Raw genomic sequence first — 24,048 nt, forward strand, 5'->3', positions numbered from 1 at the left:
TGTGCCAAATTTTCATTGAGCCCCTTTAGATTTCCTTATGGCTCCCAAGTTTTCATTGATTTGTTGCATCATCAATTCTGCAAGATCATAAGTGTGATCCTTTTTCACTAGCTTGTAGGCAACATATATAGCTATGCAAGGTATGCTATTTAACCTATTGGATTGATAAAATGTGAGATATAATCCTGATAGCAAAATCTAGTAGGGGGTCTTTGATGGTGTCAATTGTCATACCCCTATTGTTCCACTTGGCACCAATGTTTTTCTCAATTGCCTCCCTCTTATCACTCCTTAGGGTTTTGGGCTGATCTAGTGTTGGGATACTAGTAACCCTATGTACAATTTTCTTTGTGAACTTTACTAGCCCAGTTTCTAGCCAAAAAGCTCCATCATAGATATTGCTCAGCACAATGCATATCCATTCTGTTTTAAAGACAATAGGAAAAACTAGGGTTTTGGTTAAACCCTTCTTCTCAACTATGGAGAATTCATCCTTCAGTTTCCCATTTTCAAAAAGCTTATCAAATGCATTGAAAATATCCAAATCTCGTATGGCTCCTATCTTGCACTTGTAGCATTTGCGTACATCCTAAACCATAACTACTTTATCAAGAATCATGGATAGGGCACTAGCAAGATCATTTTTGTAAGTAACTTTAGGGATGGGTCTGAACTCTGGTTGTCTAACTTCATTGCTAACTAGTTGAATTTCCAACCCTTCCTTTTCTTTTTCAGATTTAGAACCAAATGCCATCTTTAACCTAACTAGGGTTTACTATTTACCAATTTTTCAAACTGCATAACTCAACACTTGAATGAAATACCTGGTAAATCAACTAAATAGAGTTGTGTTGCTGTTGAATTGTTGTAAATTGCCTTTTGATTGCTAGGAAATTGCTTGATCTCTCTTCTCTTCTTTGCTCTTTATTTGAATGAACAAAAAATGAACAATTTTTACTTTTATTAGGCTTGAAACCTAGCATTTATTGCATTCATCCTTTACAGTTGTACACTCAGCTTCTAAAGGATTTTCCAACTCAGCATCAACTATATTTCACTTACTTAGTAGCTACTATCATCTCTTTACTCAGCATCCACTAGACTATTCAACTCGGCCTATATTGGAGTTTTACTCGACAACCAAAGGTAGCTCAACATCATCTTCCAACTTTTATCTTGACATCTTAACTTATGTAGATTTCTTCTTTGCAGTGTTCCTATGTTCTTTTGGGCTGATGTATGATACATCTTTATATGTATCAGCCCCATGTGCCTTTCTAGTGCTTAATTTGATGAGGTGTGATCACTTGACCTCTTGGGTGAAGTGATCTCTCCATTTGATGTGTTGCATTCACCTTTCTTCTTCCATGTCTTCTTCATATCTTCGCTGATGTGTTCCACATTAAATTTTTCTTTTCCCTTATCAACTTCAATCTTGGGTGCTTTGACCTTTTTTGGATAGTTCCTACTAATATGACCAGTCTTCAAGCAACTAAAACAAGTAGTTTGATTTAACCATCTACTGTAGTTTCCCTTAAAATGTGTCCTTATGCAATTTTCAGGAATGTGTTCATACTCTTGGCAATAGTGACAACTATACCTAGTGTTGTAATCCCAATTGTAGTGATGTGCATGATTGATTCCTCTTGAAGGTTGATTAGGTTTCCACATAGGCTTTGATCTGCATTCAAATGCTCTATGTCCATAATTTTTGTAGTTGTAGTAGTGGTCCTCAAATCTTGGTGTGCTCATGGTCTTGGTTCTACAGTCTTGTGCTAAATGTCCTTGCTTTTTGCATTTGTGACAAAAGTTTTCATTTTTAGGCTTATCATGCTGATGACTATTCTTGCTTTTGTATACATTGGAGGTATGCCCCTTTTTACCATAGAAATGACAAGTAGGTTTAGTGTTCTTACCTTTGTTGCTTCTTTGTTCTGGAGTCTTGAATGATTCTCCTTGTTCAGTGCTAATATATCCAAGTCTTGTAGTGTCATTACTTGCCCATGGTGATTTTAGCAATTGCTCAAAGTACTTGATGGCCTCATTTAGTATATTGTAGCTTTCTACTATTTCCTTTTGTCTCTTCAATTCATTCTGTAATAGTTCAGTATGCATCTTCAAGGTGGATATCTCAATGTCCTTCATGTTCAACTCATGATGAGCATTCATCATCTGGCTCAAGGTGTCTAATTGCATGTTTGAAATCTTTTCAAATTCAATTGTCTTCTCTTCCTATCTATTGATGAGATTTCTCTTGTCATCTTCTACCATGACCTTGTCTTCAATAACTCTTTTCTTTTGTTCAGTTACTTCACAAAGCAACATGGCTTGTGAATCTTGTTCAAGCTTGAGTAATCTAATTTCTTTAGCTTGTGCTCTATTTTTCTCCATTAATTCTACTATTGCTACATCAAATTCCTTGGAGTCTTCATTGGAAAATACATGTGTGGTGTCAATCTCCTTGTAGTGTATGTCATTTTCAGCTATGGCTATCTCCTTTCTTCTTTTCAAAGATTTTCTTAGTTCCTCCCTGGCTTCCTCTACTTTGTGTAGAGCTAGTTGCACATCAATCACTTGATTGTCAATGATCTTCCCAAGTTTGAAAACTTCCATCTTCTGACCTTTTTCTCCAAGTTTTTAGGCTTCTCCTTGCGAGAATCTAGCTCTAATACCAATTGTTGGAATATTCAAATGGGAAGAGTACTTTTGAGAGAGGGGGTGAATCAGAAGTACCAATTGTTATCCTTTCAAACCCTTAATAACATGCATGCAAGTAAACAAACATAAAATGAGAGCATGCATCAACACATAACACAAGAGATTTTGGTGACCCAGAAACCCTCTAGGAATAAGAAGCTAAAACTGGTGTGGGGATGACACCCACAAAAAATACTGCAGCAATGAGTTCAACCACTTCTGATGGTTTGCCCTGTTAAAGGCTTTACACTATGTCAATAGTGACTTGTTGAAAGGATTTACAAACACTTTACAAGAAGTGTCACCTTGTTAAAGGATTTACATAAAGGTTGTTAAACCCACCTAATACATAGGATTTTCTTAACGTTCTCCAAAGGCTCTCCTACCTAGCTATTAAGCTAACCTATCACCATAGGATTTCAACCTCTAATACAATTGTGATAGATTATTAGAACATTTGACTTGATTGAATGCAATCTTGAATTGCTAGGTTCCAGCACTTGATCTGCTCTTTCTCTTCTGATCCTTTCTTGATCTGATCTCTAAATATGTCTCCTATTCTATTATGATTAACTGGATGTATAAATGTTGTTCTTTCCACTAAATCTTTTCCTTCACGCTGAAATTTTTCTATAATCTTCCCTTATGTTTCTTTTCTTTCTTACATACAATGGTACATTTGTCCTCCTTATAAAGAATGCAAAGACTTAGGGTTAGGTATGGATCTACAATCCAAATTGAATCTCAAATTCTTGCTCATACTTTGCATTTTTCTTATTGGTTGCATGCCTTCACCATTTTTCTAATTGGTTAAATTAAGATTGCACAAGATATGTAAATGATTCATCCTTATCCTTTTTCTCCTTCAAAATTTGTCTAAGTTGGCTCCAAAAATGGTTTACATCTTAGTTTGTGCAAATATAAACTCTTATGTTGATCCTGCATTGCTCGGCACATGAAGTATTATTGATGCTCAACACATACTGTTTTTGGATTGTGTTAGGATAAACCACGGACAGAAATAAAAAACTACATGCAAATATAACCAATAACAAAAATAATAGAACACACAGAAATGAACACAAGGCACCAAGATTTAATGTGGTTCACCCAATCCCTGGGCTACGTCCACCAAACAGCAAGTTCGATCTTATTACAATCCAGTGATTACAACCTGATTACAATCCGTAATCCCTTACAGCTCAATACCGCCGCAAGAACCAATTTCGTATCACACCACATATAAAAATACCCAACCCTAAGCCCTTTTTATACAAGTATTAAACCGCTTTAGGGTTATAACATGTCAGCCATATGTCGGCCATAATATGTCGGCTACTTTTGAATTTTTTTTTTTTCGGGGCGATGCCTCGAACCCCACTATTTATGAAGTATGTACAGTACTTTCCTGATCAGTCACCACAATCTAACAATCTCCCACTTGGGGACTAATCAGGCTCCACACTAAACAACAATAATCTCCCACTTGGAGACTGATCCGGTAGCAATACAACTACCACATGGGGCTCCCACTGGATCAAACCACCCTGGACTCTGCCGTTCTTTTATTCTCATTTAGTCTAAAAGACCAATTGAAGCTAAAGAGGAGTTCAGCTTCTCCCTTGTGACAACCTTTGTCAACATATCTGCTGGATTTTCATTGGTATGTATCTTCTCCAGCTTTAACTGTCCATCCTCCAAAACTAACCGAATGAAATGGTACCGCAACTGTATGTGTTTGGTCTTAGAATGCAGAGCTAAATTCTTAGCAAGATGAATGGCACTCTGACTATTTGTGAACAAAAAATTATCCTTCTGAGGATGTCCCAATTCTTCCAAGAAGAACTGAAGCCATATCATCTCTTTGGCTGCCTCTGTAGCAGCAACATACTCTGCCTCTGTAGTGGAGAGAGCATTAATCTTCTATAGCCTAGAAACCCAGCTCACGGCTGCCCCACCAACAGTAAAGACATAACCTGTAGTACTCCGCCTGGTATCAATATCCCCAGCCAAATCTGAGTCAACATAGCCCTGTAAATCAGTAGTAGAGCCCCCAAAGTGTAAACACTTATTGGATGTTCCTCTCAAATATCTGAGAATCCACTTGACAGCATTCCAATGCTCAAAACCTGGATGACTCATATACCTGCTAACGACTCCCACTGCATGTGCAATATCTGGCCTAGTGCATACCATAGCATACATCAAACTTCCTACAACTGAAGCATAGGGTACCTTGGACATCTTATCCTCCTCTTCCTGTGTCTTGGGACACATCTCCTTAGTCAATTTCAAATGACCAGGTAAAGGTGTGCTGACAGCTTTAGCATTCTCCATAGAGAAACGTTGTAGCACCTTCTCAACATAATCAGCTTGAGATAGCGTCAATGTTCTGTTCTTCCTATCTTTGCAAATCTTCATACCAAGGATTTGTTTGGCTGCCCCCAAATCCTTCATAGCAAATGCATGTGCTAATTGGCATTTCAGCCCCTTAATATGATCCATGTTAGACCCAGCTACAAGCATATCATCAACATATAAACATAAAATAATGTAGCTATCATCATCCAACCTCTTAAAATAAACACAGTAATCTGAATGACACCTATTATATCCATGCTCATGCATAAAACTGTCAAATTTCAGATACCATTGCCGAGGTGCTTGCTTCAAGCCATATAAACTTTTCTTCAATTTGCACACTAAGTTCTCCTTACCTTTGACCTCAAAACCTTGTGGCTGAGCCATATATATTTCTTCATCCAAACCACCATGAAGAAAGGCTGTTTTAACATCCATCTGCTCTAAATGCAAATCTTCAGTAGCCACAAGACTTAAAACAGTATGAATAGAAGTCATTTTAACAACAGGAGAAAATATCTCATCAAAATCAATTCCCTTTTTCTATGCAAATCCTTTTACAACTAACCTGGCCTTAAATCTTTTCTTACCTCCTTCCTCTTCTTTCAACCTGTAAACCCATTTATTCTGTAAAGCCTTTTTACCTGCAGGCAACTTGCACAAATCCCATGTCTTATTTTTCAGCAAAAAGTCCATTTCATCTTTCATTGCAGACTCCCACTGAATCTTAGTATCCACCTGCATAGCTTCATCATAACTTTCAGGTTCACCAGCATCAGTAAGTAAAATAGAATACAAAGATGGAGAAAACCTTTGTGGAGGTCTAATTGGCCTTGTTGATCGTCTAACATTCACTGGTGTGTGTGGTATTTGTTGTTGCAGTTGTTGCACATCATGAGGAATGGCTGAAATATCAGCTTTTGGAGTATCATCCAACACTACATAATCATCTTCTTTCTTCTCATGTTGCTGCAACAGATCTTTGTACAACACTTTTTCATTGAATATGACATCCCGGCTTCTTATAATTTTATGATTTTCAAAATCCCAAAGCCTATAGCCAAATTCATTAATGCCATATCCAACAAAGACACATTTCTTTGATTTCGCTTCTAGCTTGGTTCTATTTTCAGAGTCTATATGAGCAAAAGCTTCACAACCGAAGGTCTTGAGAAAAGAATAACTCACCTTCTTACCAGTCCATGCTTCTTCTGGAATACCACAGCCCAAAGGAGTAGAGGGACCTCTATTAATCAAATATACTACAGTATTGATAGCCTCCACCCACATGTGTAAGGGCAACCCAGCATGCAACCTCATGCTCCTTGCGCGCTCCATTATAGTCCTGTTCATGCGTTCAAGCACTCCATTTTCCTGTGGAGTCCTTGGAACAGTTTTTTTTCTACGAATACCATTAGTGGAGCAATAATCTTCAAAGTCATGACTGCAATACTCACCACCATTATCAGATCTGAGACATTTTTAATTTCTTACTAGTCTCATTTTCAACCAAGCATTTCCATTTCTTAAAAGTTTGAAATACATCAGATTTCTGTCTAAGGAAATAAACCCATACTTTTCTAGTTGTGTCATCAATAAATGTAACATAATAATGAGAGCCACCAAGGGAAGATACCTGAGCCGGTCCCCATACATCTGTATGCACAAGCTCTAATTTCTCCTTTTTGTTTTCCTTCCCTGTCTTTACAAAATTCACTCTCTTTTGTTTTCCATACACACAACTTTCACAGAAATCCATATTCACACATTTTAGACCTGGTAAAACTTTCATTGAATGAAGTAATTTCATACCTTTCTCACTCATGTGCCCAAGTCTATTGTGCCACAGCGCTGTATCAGAATCTAGAGCAGCTATTTGTTCTCCCTACTCAACTGCAGTAATTGTTCCTGAATATTCATTTTTCTCTGAAACAATCAAAGTAGAAGGAACAATATGACCTGTACAAAGATATAAGGTGCCTACTTTCACACTTTTTTCTACTACAAGGGAACCTTTTGAAACCTTCCAATTTTTATCATTAAAAGTAATTACACAACCCTCATTACCGAGTTGCCCTGCTGAAATTAAATTCCTACTCAGCTTTGGAACATGTCTTACCTCATGTAGTAGCCAATGATTCCCATTCTGCAACTTAATCTTAATTTTTCCCTTTCCAACAATCTGACAGGGTTCATTATCCCCCAAATAAACAAGCCCAAAATCCCCTTGGACATAATCAATGAAATAACCTCTATGAGGTGTAGCATGAAAAGAAGCACCAGAATCTAAAACCCATGAATCATCAACATTCTCTAAAGACAGAAGCAAAGCATCCTCTTCAGATTTATTACTTACCACATTTGCCTCTTTGTCTCCATCTGATTTATCTCCTTCATTTTTCTTTCGAGTCCAGCAATCTTTCTTTTTGTGCCCTGGTTTCCCACAGTACCAGCAATCATTTGGTCCTCTCGATTAAGACCTCCTCCCCTTTGACTTTCCTCTTGATTTCCCACGATTTGCAGAGTTACTTCCTCTTTCAGTCGTTCTGCCCCTGCTTTGTGCATTTAAAGCACTTCCTGATGTAGATCCACCTGAGGATTTTCTATGAGTTTCCTCACTTAAAATAACACCGATCACATCATCATATTTTAGGGTACTTGATCCAGGAACAGAATTACTCACCGCCATTACCAAGCCATTCCAGCTTTCAGGCAAAGAACACAAAATCAAGAGAGCCCTAATTTCTTCATCAAAATTGATACCCACAGAAGATAATTGACTAGTAATAGTATTAAACTCATTTAAATGATCTGCAACAGATCCACCTTCTGCGATTTTCATATTAAATAAATGCTTCATGAGAAATACCTTATTTGAAGCGGAGGGCTTTTCATACAGTGTCGCTAGGGTTTTCATCAAATCTTCTGTCGTCTTTGCTTTTATAATATTAAATGCCACCGATGGTGCCAAGAATAACCGAATGCTTTCGAGTGCCTTTCTATCCAAAAGATCCCATTCAGCCTCTGACATAGTTCCCTGATTCTTGGCTTTTCCTTCCAACGGCTTCCACAAATCCTTCTGATATAAATAGTCTTCCATTTGCATCTTCCATAATTGGAAGTTCTGCCCATTAAACCTGTCAACCCTCAACTTACCCTCATCTGCCATCGCTGCCACTCAACTGTGAGACTCCCACTTAACCGTGAGACTTTCCTGCAGAGGATAACTGAAAGACAACCTTGCTCTGATACCACTTGTTAGGATAAACCACAGACAGAAATAAAAAACTACATGCAAATATAACCAATAACAAAAATAATAGAACACACAGAAATGAACACAAGGCACCAAGATTTAACGTGGTTCACCCAATCCCTGGGTTACGTCCACCAAACAGCAAGTCCGATCTTATTACAATCCAGTGATTACAACCTGATTACAATCTGTAATCCCTTACAGCTCAATACCGCCGCAAGAACCAATTTCGTATCACACCACATATAAAAATACCCAACCCTAAGCCCTTTTTATACAAGTATTAAACCGCTTTAGGGTTATAACATGTCGGCCATATGTCAGCCATAATATGTCGGCTACCATGTTGGCTACCATATCGGCTACTTCCAAATTTTATTTTATTTTCAAGGTGATGCCCCGAACCCCACTATTTATGAAGTATGTACAATACTTTCCTGATCAGTCACCACAATCTAACAATCTCCCACTTGGGGACTGATCAGGCTCCACACTAAACAACAGATTGCTCAGCATCAACTATGTTTTCTAGTTTTCTTGGAACCTATTGTATCCTGTATTGCTTGGCATATGTTGTTCTGAGTTGGTCGACATCTGAATGATTCTATTACTCATCACATGAACAATTCTTGGATCACTCAACACATACTATACTATAATCTGCTCAGCATTAATTGTGACTCGACACCTATTAAAATTCTAGCTCAGCATCTATTGTGTACTCAGCATACATAGTGAAAATGGTTACGTGTGTTGACAATCATTTTTCAATACTATTTATTTGACCAACATTCTATGCTTTTTCTTTTTTTCTCTCTTAGGACATTTTTAGATGAATGGTGACCAAGTTCTTTACATGTCTAATAAACAAGAATTTTTTTACCTTTAGGTTCTCTCTTCATAACAAATGAAATTCCTTTACCAATATTCATATCTTGCTCTTATTTTGTTGTTAATTCTCTAGCATAATCTCCACATGTACTCACACTCCTTGTCAATGTAGGTTTGTATCTATGTATGCTAAAAGAATTATCAATGCTAGGTAGTCCATTTTGTTTCATCCATAACTTAGATGCCTAAAACTTTCCAAAAATATTCTCTTTGGTAAAGTTATGTGTTGAAGGAATAAGTTCTTCCATCATATGTCCCTTCTGAGGATAAATAGGTGTCAAAGTCTTCAAAATCTTCCACACAATCGCATCCTCTATCTTAGTTCCACCACAAATTCTAATTCTTGCAACAATATCAGTTATTCTACCAAAGTATCCATTAATAGTTTCATCTTCTAGCATTTTAGCACCTTGAAACATACATATCTAACTTTGGAATCTTGACATATTTTCATACTCACCAACTTCAAATATACTTTGCTATCTAGTCCAAATATCATGTGCAAGCTTAAGGTTTTTACCTCTATATATTCAAATTCAAGAAGAGATGACAATCATTCCTCTTTAGCAAGCATGCTCTACATGAATAAATCTTTTTCCATATGTTCAAAAAAGTCCAAATTATCTTCATCTACTATATCCATCCACTAGTACATTTGCACTTGTTTTTCTACCAAATTTTTTTACCAAAGCCATCATTTCATCTTTTTTTTTGTTTAATCCTTGTGTTGGTCAAAATCTCCTAAGTTTTCCCAAGTTGATTGAAATTTTGATCAACTCAGATCATAACAAAAAAAGAAAAAAAGTATATGCATTTATATTTTGAATGAAACTAGCAAAATTGGGGATTTAATTCACACAAGTAATGTTTTCCTGATTCAATTTCATGGGTACGGATGCACCTACCTTGCTCTTGTGCGAAGTGATATTTCAAGGATGAGTAAAGTGTCCTTTTTGGAATCCAGTACTTACTCATAGCATTGGCTCTAGTGTGAGCAAGCTATGGTGCCATGTACAATGTTTGCAGAGGTTGTAACAAGGTATGGAAGGTTGTTATGGATGACACCATTCCATTCATGGTGTTCTTGGTTGTAGACATTTTGACCTTTCTAACCTTGATTCGTATATGGAAAGTGTTTGATTTGGTGTATTTTCCCTGAGATTGAGAGATCTTTCATTAAATGTATTGTTTTAACTCGAAAGAAATTGCATACAAAATGGCACTTTGGACCCTTATTTTGGTACAATTATGGGGCATGTAGTGAATAGAATCAAGGATGTAGAGTTCACTCTAGATAGAAAAGTGTACCATTTTCCTACCAATAATGGGAATAATACACTCCATGGTCAATTATTTCCTTACTGCATTCTCCTTTCATATATTAAAGTGATTTGCAGTTTAAATTCTTTTATCTAGGCAGATTCTATTTTCTGATTTATTTTAATAGGGGAAAAATTGGATTTGACAAGGTTATATGGAAGGTAGAAAAAATTATAGGAGGGGATCGACCTTCTATTTAGTTTAGTTACCACAGCTATGATGGAGAGCAAGGTAAAAATTAGATGGATTTTTCCAAAGACCAATAGTTTTCATCTCTTTTAACAAATGCATCTTTGATTACACAAAACTAAATAAGTGAGTCCTATGGATGTCTGCCATTGAGTTACTTTGAAGTTGTTCCTCTTACAACATAATTGGAGAATCATATGGCTATCTGCCATTGAGTTAGTTTGTAAAAAATTCCCAACTTTGACTATTTAACACTTTTAGGTATATTTAGAGAGGCTCTAGTATGCATTATAAAGGAAAATTGGTTCTTTTCCACACAGATTTCTATATTTTGAATGTGAATTCTATTGGTTTTTGGTTGATAGGATTCCCTAGTGATCTTGATGTATCTATTACTTATACTATAACTAGAAAAAAGGAGTTAGTAGTTGTTATGAAGGTGAAACCTGTGAATAAGGCCACCCTATGTGCTTGGCCTAGCATACTTATTGGAACCTTATAGGGCACAACAGTGGGAGGACCATACTTGATAACAAAGTGAAAATATGGGCTCAGAATAATACTCCAATGGACCAACAACTTCTTCCAACTGGGGCTATCACCCCCGTACAAGGAACCCCCTATGATTTTAACAGGGAAACTACTATTGGGAGTAGAATCCAAAATGTGCCCGAGGGTTATGATATAAATATGGTTCTAGATCCTCCAAAACAAAATCATCTGAGACATGCTAGGAGAGTCCAAGATGATTTTAGTGGTATGATACTTAATATCTGGACAAATGCACTGGGCTTGCAATTTCATAGTTCCAATATGCTCAAGAGAACTATTGGAAAAGGAGGTTCAATTTATGGGCAATATTTAGTCTTGGCCTTGGAGACTTAGACCTTCCCTGATGGTGTCCACCACCCTAACTTTCCAAATATAGTTTACTACCCAGGGCATACCTATAGTCACACCATGGTGCATAGATTTTCAAGGCAAAAATAGGTATCACTTTTAAATGTGATGGAGACATAATAGGGCTTGCCAGTCTATGTATATCCAATAAATTTAATTTTTGAAATGTTGTAGATGAGAATTACAATCATTGTCATTGAAAGTGACTTTTCAAAAAAAAAGTTGGGAAGAAAATGTTTGTGGATTTGCTTTCATGAAATAATATTTATTTGTTTTTCTCAATGTTTTCAAATTTTCATCGCATGGTACATGCTGGGAAGAAAATTATGGCTCATCTTTTGTGTTATAACTTTGCTTTGGTTCTTTTCATTTTGTCAACAAATGATTTCTTCATTCTATACATCGCTTTTGTAATGCTAATAGATGACATGTTCTCATTACATAGGAACATATAAAACCTAAAAACATTTTAAAATAAGACATGTTATCATTATATAATAGCACAATGTAAAGCTATAAAACTCCAATATTTTCTAGGTTTTCTTTTATTTGTTTGCAACTTCATTTGCTGTAACTTAGGATAGTATTCCTTTAATGTGCCAATTATCATTCAAACAATTACTATAGCTTATGATAATGGCTTACATCTTAAGATGACAACCATCAAAAGGTTATTCGAGATTGAGAGCATCCAAAATGTATCTGAAGAAAGGGCATGGAATTTCCAGTGGCTATTTCTCATATCATATGACTATAAAAGGTTGGACATTGTCTTGTGATTGAAATGGTAAGCTCATTTTAGTGTTCCTGCATTTTTGTTTCTATTATTAGATCTAGAACTTTAAGTTTCTATAAAATGATATCATATTTCTTTTTTCAATTTTATGCATACCTATGTAACATTTTTGGAGCATAGATCAATCAAATTTTAAAATAGTACATAAATTACAAATATGATATCTCATAGTAAATTATAAAATGAATTTTAGAGTATTGCAATCTATTGCAGTGAAGGAACTGTTAGAGTATACATCAATCAAGATTTAAAAAATGTAAGGATAAATTGAATAATTACATTTCTCACATTATTGGTAGAAAGGGTGGTTAATTATACTATCCCACCAAACCAACCATAAGGACATCAGCAAAGTAGTGCATCTAAAAGAAGAATGATATATTTTGTGCCAGTGCACAAGCTTTTGGTTATGTTGCACTTCTTGTTAAAATCTAGATGAATGCAAGGCATCAAGTTACCAACAAAGGTTGTTTGGTATGTGAAACCTTCCCATTACCCTCCTTCCTTTTTTCCTCACTCTCTTCTATCTTCACTTGCTCTCCCCTTAGAAGATCTTCAGGTTCTTTCAATGCCTTGGTATTTTTTCTTCCATTCTCTTCCTATACTTTGATCTCATTCTTAGTTCAATCATTTTTGCATTAATCTTTGTAATATTTTCATCATTGTTTTAAGTAAAGATTTTTTTACTAAATATGTTCTTTTTTAGTAGTTGGTTTTCTTGATCAATTTTAAGGGTTTCCTATTTCAATCTTCTATTCTATGTAACTAGATTTTTCGTCACTTTAGCATTGGTTTCTGATAGGGATGTAACTGCCTCTTACTAAAAAAAGCATATCATCAATAGAAACCCTTTTACAAGTATCATCCCACATATTTTTTTTTGAAGTGCATAGACTACTTGTTTCAATGAAACATTTTCTTGAATTAAATCTTGATTTTGTTGACCAAGTTGAAGGGCTTCCTTTTTCACTATTGTGCTCTCTGTAACTAGATCTTCCAATACTAGTATGCACCTCAAGCAGTGTACTCAATTGTAACTTGCAACATTTTTCTTTGTTTTAGACTATAATCTCTAAAAACAAAAAAAAATCTTGTTTGATTGTAGGCGAGATGATTATTGGCCCAACAACTACTCTTTTGATGGATAGAATATCCATAGGCCTAGATAGTTCTATAGTGTATCAAATTGTGAAGTGCCTACAACAATTTTGTACCCATTTGAATGCAACTACTCTCAACTTCAGCCTACTTTAGAAACATATGAATTATCTAATGAAATTATGCTCCTTTCAGAAAGTCAAATTGTCTATTATGGACCAAGAGAAAATGTGCTTGAGTTTTTGAAAGTTGTGAATTTAAATGCCCTGAAAGAAAGGGTACAACAGACTTTTTCCATGAGGTATACATATTTTTAGAACCTCGGTATAGTAAAATTTGAAATTCATAAAGAATGGATTTTTTAAAGATCTTCTTCTATCTAATTTGGTGATGGATTTCAATATCCTAGATCAGATTTTCTTTGTCTGTGGATTGTGTGCCTTTTTCACTATGGATATGGATGGTTAACCAAAAGATCAAACTAAACCTTTGCAAGGTTTTCACTTCCATTATCCTTCTCCAAGGTGTGTATACATGACATACATGAACTTTTCAAGTAACTTCATTAAAGGACCAAGAGTAATTTTGGGTGGATAGAGATATACCATATCGTTATATCTCATTATAGTAGACACCCTGGTTAGCAATAAATGTAGCAGTCACACATCATTTTCTTGATTTATTAAGAGGAAAAAAACAATGCTCATGAAGCCCTAAGATAGAGTTTTCATAGCATTCAATCAAGACATGATGTCAAAATCTGATCAAGTTGAGGGAACTTGATGGAAACCTCCTTAAATTTGGGTTCGAATGGTATCCAAAAGAAAATTTAAAATTTTGTAATTTATTTTAAAAAGACATTTAGACAATTCTCATGGTTTGCAGTCCTTGTGGTAACATTTCTATGATTTCATCAAATCCAATCTTGACCTATGCCTCCACCTCATCTTGCTTAACTAATCATTGTTTTTTGTTCAAATTCATCAACATGTAGATTGATTTGATCAAGCACACATGTGCACTACATAGATGTTTAGTGCACACTATTCTTGTGAACCTTCATAGTGAAGGAGGCCATTGAGTGTTGCACCTGCTATCTTTGCCAATGTAATATTTTCTTTGGAAAACCACCAATGTTGAGAATCCTTTGGGTTATTTAAAACTTCCATTTGCCCCCATTTTCAAGCTTCTTGGTCATTTAAATTGTTTTTGGAGTTATCTCTACAAATTTCTTGACAATTTTTGGTATTTTCATAACTCTTTGTTCATCTTGCATCGTTGCTTCACCCTCCATTGCACAGTAACACATATTGACCTTTATTCCAACAAGATTTGACTTCTTGGCTTTGGAGGGGAGTTATCCTTGCACTAAGTCTTGTAGATTTGAATAAGAATATCATAGTGCCATCATCTTTTCTTTGCATATCTATAATTGTTTATCTAATCATCTTTATCTTGGCTTCCATGTATTTGGAATCACTGAAACATGGGTTTGACTTTGGCATGCTTCTTTAAAAAAAAAACTGCAAGCTTTTCCTCATGTGTGTGTAGGTTTGAGGAGTGGACTAAAGTGGTACATTGGGAGTTTCCATTGGAGGGTTTAAATTCCTCTCTCCTTTCTCTTGTCTTTAAATCATATACTTTTAGTTTGTACTTTGCTTTTTGTTTCATGTTCTTAGTTGCTGATTTATATTGAACTTACCATTTACAATAGATGCCCTTATCAATCACAAACCATTTTAATGTATATGCAAGATAGTTTTAAAACCAACAATATATTGAAAACTTATGTTCATGTTGATTCATTTTTTGGGTGAGGCACACTATCTACAATGTTTTTATACAAAATTGAAGGCAACAAGAAATGTGGGAAAGGATAAGATTGGTTTGCACTAAAACAATGCCTTTAAACAAATTTTAGATATATACAACCATATACTCCATATGATGTTGGCATTTTTTTTTTCTTTTATTCTATATAGGGTTCCTTGAAAGGAAAAGCACCACACCCCTTCTCCCAAAGTTTTGGGGTCATTTTGCCAAATTCCTTCAACTTAGTTCTCTCAAGTGCCCTAGGGTGCTCTACTCATTCACTTGTGTCTATTTGGGGTATAGTTAGTTCATCAATAGGATCTCCCTCACAATTCAAAGTTTTTTCTTGGAAGTTTTAATCCTAACAAAGATGATTCAGCTATAGTACCTATGGTACTTATTTAGTGTGGAAGTTCAACATTATCCTTAATGCTAACTTAGCTCAACTCTTCTAAAAAATATAATCTATTACCACTTAAAGGTACTGGCTTTATTGTCATGTAGAATGTAGATGAAATGCCAAACTATTATAAGGTAGACTGGTATTTCACCCACTTGAATGAGGGGTGATGTTACAATCCTTCTTTACACCTTGGGGTTACAATGAGTTGTATATGCATTTATGACTATATTATTTTTATGATGCATATTAGGAGGCAAAAGAAACAAGGGTTATGGATAGTGCTTTTCTTTTTATGTCACTATTAGTTTTTTTTTGTGGGAGTTAGAAGGTATTAATGCTATTATCTTTATGTGAATAATAGGGTTTGTTATTATTTTGACATGATTGGTTTTTGAGCATTGTTGTGAAGATTTTTCCAAGCACCTATCATTGGACTTCTTGGATCAAGTCATGCGTTGGGCTATTTTACTAAGTCAAATCTATGGAATACCTCAGCTGGTCTTTTCTACTTTACTCTCATAATTTACATAAAGCTAGTTTTGAGTTCAGTGAAACCCACTTAAATAATTTCCATAGATATTTGGGGTGGAAAGAGATGGTCTATAACAAACATGATAGAAACCAACTTATGGAGGCTCAATAAAATCCTATGATGGTTAGCTTGCACATTTTAAGAGTTTCTTTGTCTGTGGTTTACATTTAGGACCCCTTCAAAATTCATTATAGATGGATTTTGTTTGCAAGTTAGTTTTCTTATACATTATCAAAAAAATAGCATTCAGATATAAGGGCAATTAGAGTCGATTGCAATGTTTAACTATTGCAATCATCAGGACACTAGTTAGGATTTTTCTTGGGTATAAATTTCAGGAGTGGTTGAGGGTGCTTAGAGGTTGAGGGTTCTTAGAGCCTAGAAAATGTTGTGTCCTAATTGTTACAAAATGTGGTCAGAGAATCTCAATTGACCCTTGCAAAGCAGCTAGAAGCTTTCCAAAAATGTGAAGGGGGAAGTAATACCTGATCATTGTGTTCTCCTAAGAGTTCTAGTTTTGGCTTTTCTAGTGATAAATCTTTGTTTTGGAGCTGATATTCTTCTAGTTTATAGGTAAAAATCTTGTATGGTTGTGGTAGAAATATGGTGCTCCAAACATAGGGAAGAGTAGTTTCTTAATCTCTATGGAGATCTAGTGATGTAGTGGAAGAATGGAAACTATTCAAAACATAATAAGAGTTGCAAGTTTCAAAGATTTAGGCACTTGGCCTATCCAAAAACCTTAAATGCTTTAGGAACTTAACTTGCTAAAGAATTCTACAATACTCCTAATTGATGATTGTGATCTTACAAACTCCCAATTACTTGGATTCAAGGGATTCCAGGGCTTTGACTTCAATTTCCACTTCCCAGTTCAAGAAACTCTCACAAATTGACCCAAAAAGCCTAAAGGTTGTCTAAAAGCCTTGTAGCAAACTTGGAGTGAAAATAACCTTGGCGTTTCTCACAACACTTGATCAACCATTGCCATTTAAAAACACCCTTTATAGAGTTCCATAACATATCAAAAACTTTTATATGACTACTTTGGACAAATGCTGCTATACCTAACTAGTACCCTATTTTAATGCACAAAATTGCTCAAATTAACAAAAGAAGTATCCCCTGGTGACCTCCTATCAAACCCAACTTCTAGATAGTGTCTAGCTATGCCTTAAAATGGCCATATGCAAAAATAATTAACTCTAAAGGCTCTACAACATCAAAACCCCCAATTTGTGCGTTCAAACCCTTGTTATCTAGGGCTTTGTTAATCTCTATCTTCAAATACCTTTTGGATATAATTGATGATTGAATCACATTCACTCCAATCTCCTAAGGTGATCCCAACCATAAAAACTACTCCTTGTTTGACCAAATTAGCCACTGCTATACCCTATCCACCATTTTTGTTGTTTTTCCTTCACTCTGTTTAGACTGCAATCATCTTTATCTCACCCAACTCTACATATGCATAGTTAATGAAATAAAATACAAGATAGATCAATTTATTCCATGAATATAAGGCCTCTATACTCATGGAATGATTCCCATTTTCTTAGAACCCTACTGCGTCAATAAAACAAATTAAGGAAAGGTTATTATTCCTCAACTAGCGCAACAGTAAATCCAAGGTAATATGAAATTCATCAGCTAAGAAATTAAATAGTTAAGGAATCCCTGTCAGTACATGCTAATATCAAACACAATCAAATTGAGATTCAAGTGGAATCAAATTGCAAAAAAAATAGAAAGGCTTTTATTTGTTGTTTTGTTCACCAGTACATAACCCCGACTCTTCTTCTAATAGATACTTTCACATATATAAAAGGCTTTATAATAACTTCTCTAAACTATTTCCACCAACATTAAAAAAAAGAACTTAACAATACACTACTTTATATTAGCACAACTTATTAGATATTAGTTTATTTATTCTTTATTCCCCCCTTTTATGTTAAGTGGTACTGTTAGAGAAATATATTTTTATGAGTATATTATCAATTTCAAACAAGCATATGAGCATATGCAAGCAAAGAGTGCAAAAGGAAAATCTAATACTGGTAAAGGGGAAATATTTACCTCTGAACATTTGTAGTCAGCTATAGAGGACAATGAGAATGAGATGACACTCCTTGTTCTTCGATTGAAGTCTTTGAAGCAAGGCAATCTCACAGTCTTTTAACCCAAGCTACTTGCCACTATACCAGTCAGGTTTATAACCACAATGCTTGCACTCTTCCCTCACTCTATCTTTTTAAGTTTCAAGAAATCAATTTGTGGTACCTTTCTCACCAATTATTTCCTTTTCTTGATGGAATAGTTTCATTTATATAGAAAGGGGCTTGCTACTCATCAAGCACTTGAAGCTCATGTAAAGAAGATTGTTGAGGAGTAGCATATTGAATATCAACTTAATGAGCTAGAGGAAGATGATGGAGAAGTGAGTTTTGAATTCGATCCAGAATATAATGAATCTACCACCAATTCCGATAATTCTATGGAGGTACATTGCATTTCTCTTTTCTTTTTAACATAAAAAAAGGGTCTACTATAAATCCTTACTTTATTCCTATCTAAACATGTTTATCATATGAAAGTCGGCCATGAGATTATTTTTGTATGGATTTTAAGATGTTATCATATTTCTACTAAAGATAAAGTGAGATTTACACTCATCATAGCTTTGTAGACTATTCTTAAAAGACAATTATAGTTTAATAGTTTATTATGCTCAAAATGCTTTCAATAGAAAGCACTAGCTTATTTAGTTGGAATATTTGGATTTTATGTTGGCAAATCTTTGACTTAATGGATCTGTATTAATGGCTATTTTTAGTTGTATGCTTGATATCAAGGTGCTTTTTGTTAATTTTCTTAATGTCAAATATAATTATCCAAAGAATGCTTTTGTTTGTATGCTAGTTATCATATACTAGATTCAATTTTGATGTACTTTTATAGCAATCATATTTTGCAGTTAGACAGATTTGAGTCATCTTCTCTACATTCATCTCTACAAGTTGAACCTGCCCAATCAAATGTATTTAAGAATTCCCTTACTTGGAAGGAGGATACTATAAAATATAAATGAAGATAGCAAAAGATTTAGCTTAAGATTAATTTTTTTTTCAATTGATACTTTGAATTTGTCTGGCTAGTATTTTATAGGTGAGTTCTTCATTTGGTCTTTGCTATTGAAACTATGATTATCATGAATTTCAAGCACGGACATGGTCACTTTACTATTTTCCAATTTACTTCATAAATTGCAAATTTTATTCGCATAAATTTATAGAATTATGTAAGGATGGTGCATTATAGATTCACACTGTAGAAAAAAATGTTGCTTTTAGTTCCATGCTTGGGAGTCTAGTCATCAACTAAAATTTTAGACATTGTAGTGTCTCTCCCATTTGACTTTTGTAATTCATCCTGTTGGATGCAACCTTGTTGATCTATTGTTGTGTAGGATCATGATTGTGACCATGAGTGGTTTACACCATAGAGGTGATTTGATGTATGTTTCTGTATCTATTGCTTTGATTATTGCTCTTGACTGATTTATGAGATTATGATGTGATTTCTAGTTCACTAAGGTTTGTGCCAATGGTTACCAGGATCGATGTGGTATCATGAGTTTGTTCCATGATTACCCTAAGATGTGTGTAGAGATTGCACTGTGTACTATTACCATGCTACATTGGACTAGGTTCTTGTAGCAATGGTTAGTCATGTTTATGACTATGTTCACTTATGTGTTTGAAGTGTCTTTTTATGTTGTTTTTTCAACCATTATTAAATGCTTAAATGATTACAAATGGTTTTTCCATGTTGGATTATTTGGTTATGTTTTGTGGACATTTATCTTGTTATATTTTGATCTAAGAGATATTTGTTACTTATGTTATGTTTTACATTCGAGAGGACCTGAGGGTCAGATGTTATACTTTGATTTGAGTATCATATATGTTAGACTAATATGTTGTTTAGTTGATCATATTTTATGATGATGCCATTTTGAGATGATAGTGTGTTTTATGATGATAACTGGTTATCTAGTATTTGGACATATCTTTGATTATGGTATGTGGTGGATTTAATGCTATGGTTATTTACTCCATTCCTACATTTTTATGCTTTATACAAATGTGATTGATGTAAATAGATTATTTTAATATAATTAAATAAATGGTTAAATTAGGTGATTTAATGCATTTATTGTTTTGGCTGTGTTATTATATGCAATTACACTTGATCGTGTTGTTTAGTGTGCAGGATTTATATCCCTGGCAGTGGCACATGGAGTTAGTGATTCAACCATTCATATTTTACTAATGTCATCCCTATATGGTCGACGTATCCTTAATTAAATGTTTAAATTAAATTTTTTAATAATTATTAAATCTGAACTCATTTGCATTATATGATTAGACTAGTGAGTGTGTCTATGCATTTAGAGGTTCGCTTTGTCGCAAAATTTGTTAAGGAAATTTATGTGTTTTTGGATTTTTGGGCTTTTTAATTGATTTATTTTAGTTTTTAGCAGATTTTCCATAGATGAATTCCTATTTATAGGAATAGCCTATTTTCATTTGGGTCGATTCAGGGTTTAACTAGTGATGACGGGCCACACACCCGTACCAACTCACAACCAAAAATGCAATAATATGGAGACAAGAGAGATGACAAAATGCTTCATAAAACTTCTATTAATACTTGAAATTCATTAGAATATTCTCCAAATGGAAAAAACCCCAAATTCTTACAATATAAGAGAGATGGCTCACTAAGAGCTTCTACAAGAAATTACATCCGAAGAGCTTCTACTTGAAGAGCTTGTCTTGAAGAGCTTCTATTTACCACTTCCATAAGAAGAGCTTCCATTTCTCCAACTTGATTACAAATGATAATAGGCCTTTCTTAAATAGGCACTTCTAACCCAAGACATTACAAACACAACCAATGTGGGATAAAAGGTAAATACAACTACCTTTAAATAAATATTAAATTCCCACCCAAATACAACTAAGCACCCAACAAATATTAAATGCATGATTTAAGGAACTTTCCACAAACTTCTAAGATGCAACCTATACACCTTGATTAATGGAATGACAACTATTTTTATTATTTTTTTTTTACGCCACCTATGCGCCTCGAAAATAGAAATCTCCTTTTCTTTTCTTTTCTCCTTTTTATTTTTTTATTATTTCTCCTCTAATTTTCGTCACTTTTCTCTCTCCAAAAAAAAAAAAATTTTTTTTTTTTTTTTTTCAATTTCTTTTTTTTTTTTTTTTCTAATAATTTAATTTTCCCATGCAAGATGCTCCTGCATCAGACTCCCTTGGTAGATAGAAAAGTGTGTCCCACACTTTGATGTCAAAAGAAAGATATAGAACCATCTTCATCTCCACCACAAGCTTCCACCTCAATAGGGACAAGAAAACCAACATACAAATCTTCCACATTTTTTTTTTTTGCACTAGGTTGGCTAGTTATTTTCCCTAATCGATTATTCACTCAAAAAGTGAATAAATATCCAAAAAGGAATTTAATTCCTCACTTCTCACTTTTGAATTAGAAAGTTAGAGAGTAAAACCCAAAATCCTCTTCATGAGTATTTACTATTTTGTTCATTGTGAGAGCCACGGGCATGGGATGGTCGCGAGGTTAAGCTCGTTAGATCCAACTCAGGGAAATCTTAGATTGCTGCAATTTTTGGGTATTTTTGCGAACTATTTATTTTATGGTTCATATTCTCGTTTTGCCCTTTTGGCTATGAGGTAGGGTTTTCCTGTTTTATTGTTTCGGCTCCATTTCTGCTTCTATTTTTGGTAGCCATTTGTTTGGAGGTTGAGAACTAGTGTTCCCCTCTATTTCCATATGTTTGTTCTACCCAGTTGACTGGCTACAAACATTTCCCTATTTTTTGGGATGAGGGTTTGGGTTTTTACGTCATTATGCTAGCCATTTTTGCATATAGTGTTTGAACTTGATTATTTTTGGATTTTTGGGGTTTTTGTACCCAAAGGTCAAATGGGTTTTAATTTCAAAGATTTTCTTAAATTTGGAGTTTTTACCTCGTTTTGTGTGCTGCCCTATTTTCTCAAATTTTTATGGCATGAGTTGGGTCATGGACTTGGATCATCTATTTGGATGTTAGTTAGACCTTTATTGCACTTTTTTGTTTGCATTGGGATGCATGTCACATTTGTACTCCCGACATTATGTTTGGTTGAGTGATTTTATACCTGTTATTTTGGTTCTTTGGACCTTTGTTATTGTTTTGTGGACATTAGGATTCATGTAGAATCCATACTCCTGGATTGAGGCCAGTTGAGTGAGTTCATAATGTTTGGTCTTGTTGCATCATTGGGATTTTTGTAGAATCCATACTCCCGAATTGAGGCCGATTGAGTGATTTCATGATGTATGGTTTTATTGGCTTTAGGATTCGTGTAGAATCTATCCTCCCATGTTGCTTTTAGTTGGGTTTTATCTTTTGCATTATGTTCTCATCTAGTCCTTGTTTTATGATCTTCATGATGGTGGTGCACCACACATGAGTATGTGCATGTACATTTGTCAAGTGACTTGCTAGGTCCAATCTTTCGTGGTACTTTCAAAAGTTATGATCATTGGGTTTGGGATGGAAGTATGCATGCCCATGGGAACTTGTCATAGGATGAGCATGGGTAGTGTAGGGTAGCATATGGAGGGGGATTCTATCTCGCAGCCTAGTGTCATGATGCCATAGGGTTGGTAAAGGAAGTTTTAAGTAAGTGATAGCTAAATGAAATGTGTGAGTGTTAATAAAACTAAAGATAATAAAATAGTGCTTCAATGTATGAGCCTTCTGTTAAGGGAGTTGAGTCTACACAGTGTATGAGCCTTCTATTGAGGGAGTTGAGTCTACATAGATCTGAGCTTGGGCTTGTTGATGCCAAGCGACTCTCCATGATGTTAGCCCCTACTTAGTAACCTTTTGAGTGTCTGACCAGGACCTGTACTACTTACATTGTCTTAGGTTCTTGGTTATAGCCATCAGACTATCTAGCATGAGTGATTTCCTTGGATGTTGTGCTTTATGTGTGTTTGTGGTTGGATCATTATCTCCATCAGCATGGTAGGTGTGGACCTATGAGTGCCACATGGTTGGGAGGCATAGCTACCTTCACCACTACTAGGGACCGGTGTAGAGAGACGATCTTTTATCCTAGTGCAATCGTTGTTGGATGTTTTCACTTGATACTTCAAGATCCAGAGTATACTTTCTTGTGATTTATGCTTTCATTGGAATGCTTAGATATCATGTTTAGATGATGTTAGTTTATTTAATGCATTCCCATACTATAATGTTTAGCATATGACTAGATGATGTGAATTGTTGTATTGGATTATCTATTGCTAATTGGTTTAGCATGTTAGATTTTCTTATATTGATGATTAGCATGTGATAGGTGATGTTATCTACTGGTAGGATTATCTTATGATTCACTACTAGCATGTTAGATTTCCTTATGTTTATATTGTAGCATGTTTTATTAGTGATGTCCTTATGTACTAACGATCTAGTCGATAGCTTGGGATGTTACATGCAAGGGATGGCTATGATCCATGATGGTCTTATGATGCTATTGATAGTTGGGAGGAACCGTGTACTTAGTTTGGTTGTTCGGTTACTATGATGTTGCTTTCAGTACATTTTTTACTGCTTTGGTTTAGATGGATATATGTTCATCTTCACTATTTCATGGCATCTTATTATTTTTGCACTCGATTGTTCACTC

The 24,048-nt window shown here is 34.9% G+C and overlaps 1 pseudogene; it reads left to right on the plus strand.

Moving 5' to 3' along the window:
* The first annotated feature begins 10,206 nt into the window (after nucleotides 1-10,206).
* LOC149577280 (uncharacterized) lies at nucleotides 10,207-11,704 on the plus strand (annotated as a pseudogene).
* The last annotated feature ends 12,344 nt before the right edge of the window (nucleotides 11,705-24,048 follow it).

The sequence above is a fragment of the Cupressus sempervirens genome, chromosome 1 (assembly GCF_028749045.1).
Source record: "Cupressus sempervirens isolate cs-2001-9-10 chromosome 1, ASM2874904v1, whole genome shotgun sequence".
NCBI lineage: Eukaryota > Viridiplantae > Streptophyta > Pinopsida > Cupressales > Cupressaceae > Cupressus > Cupressus sempervirens.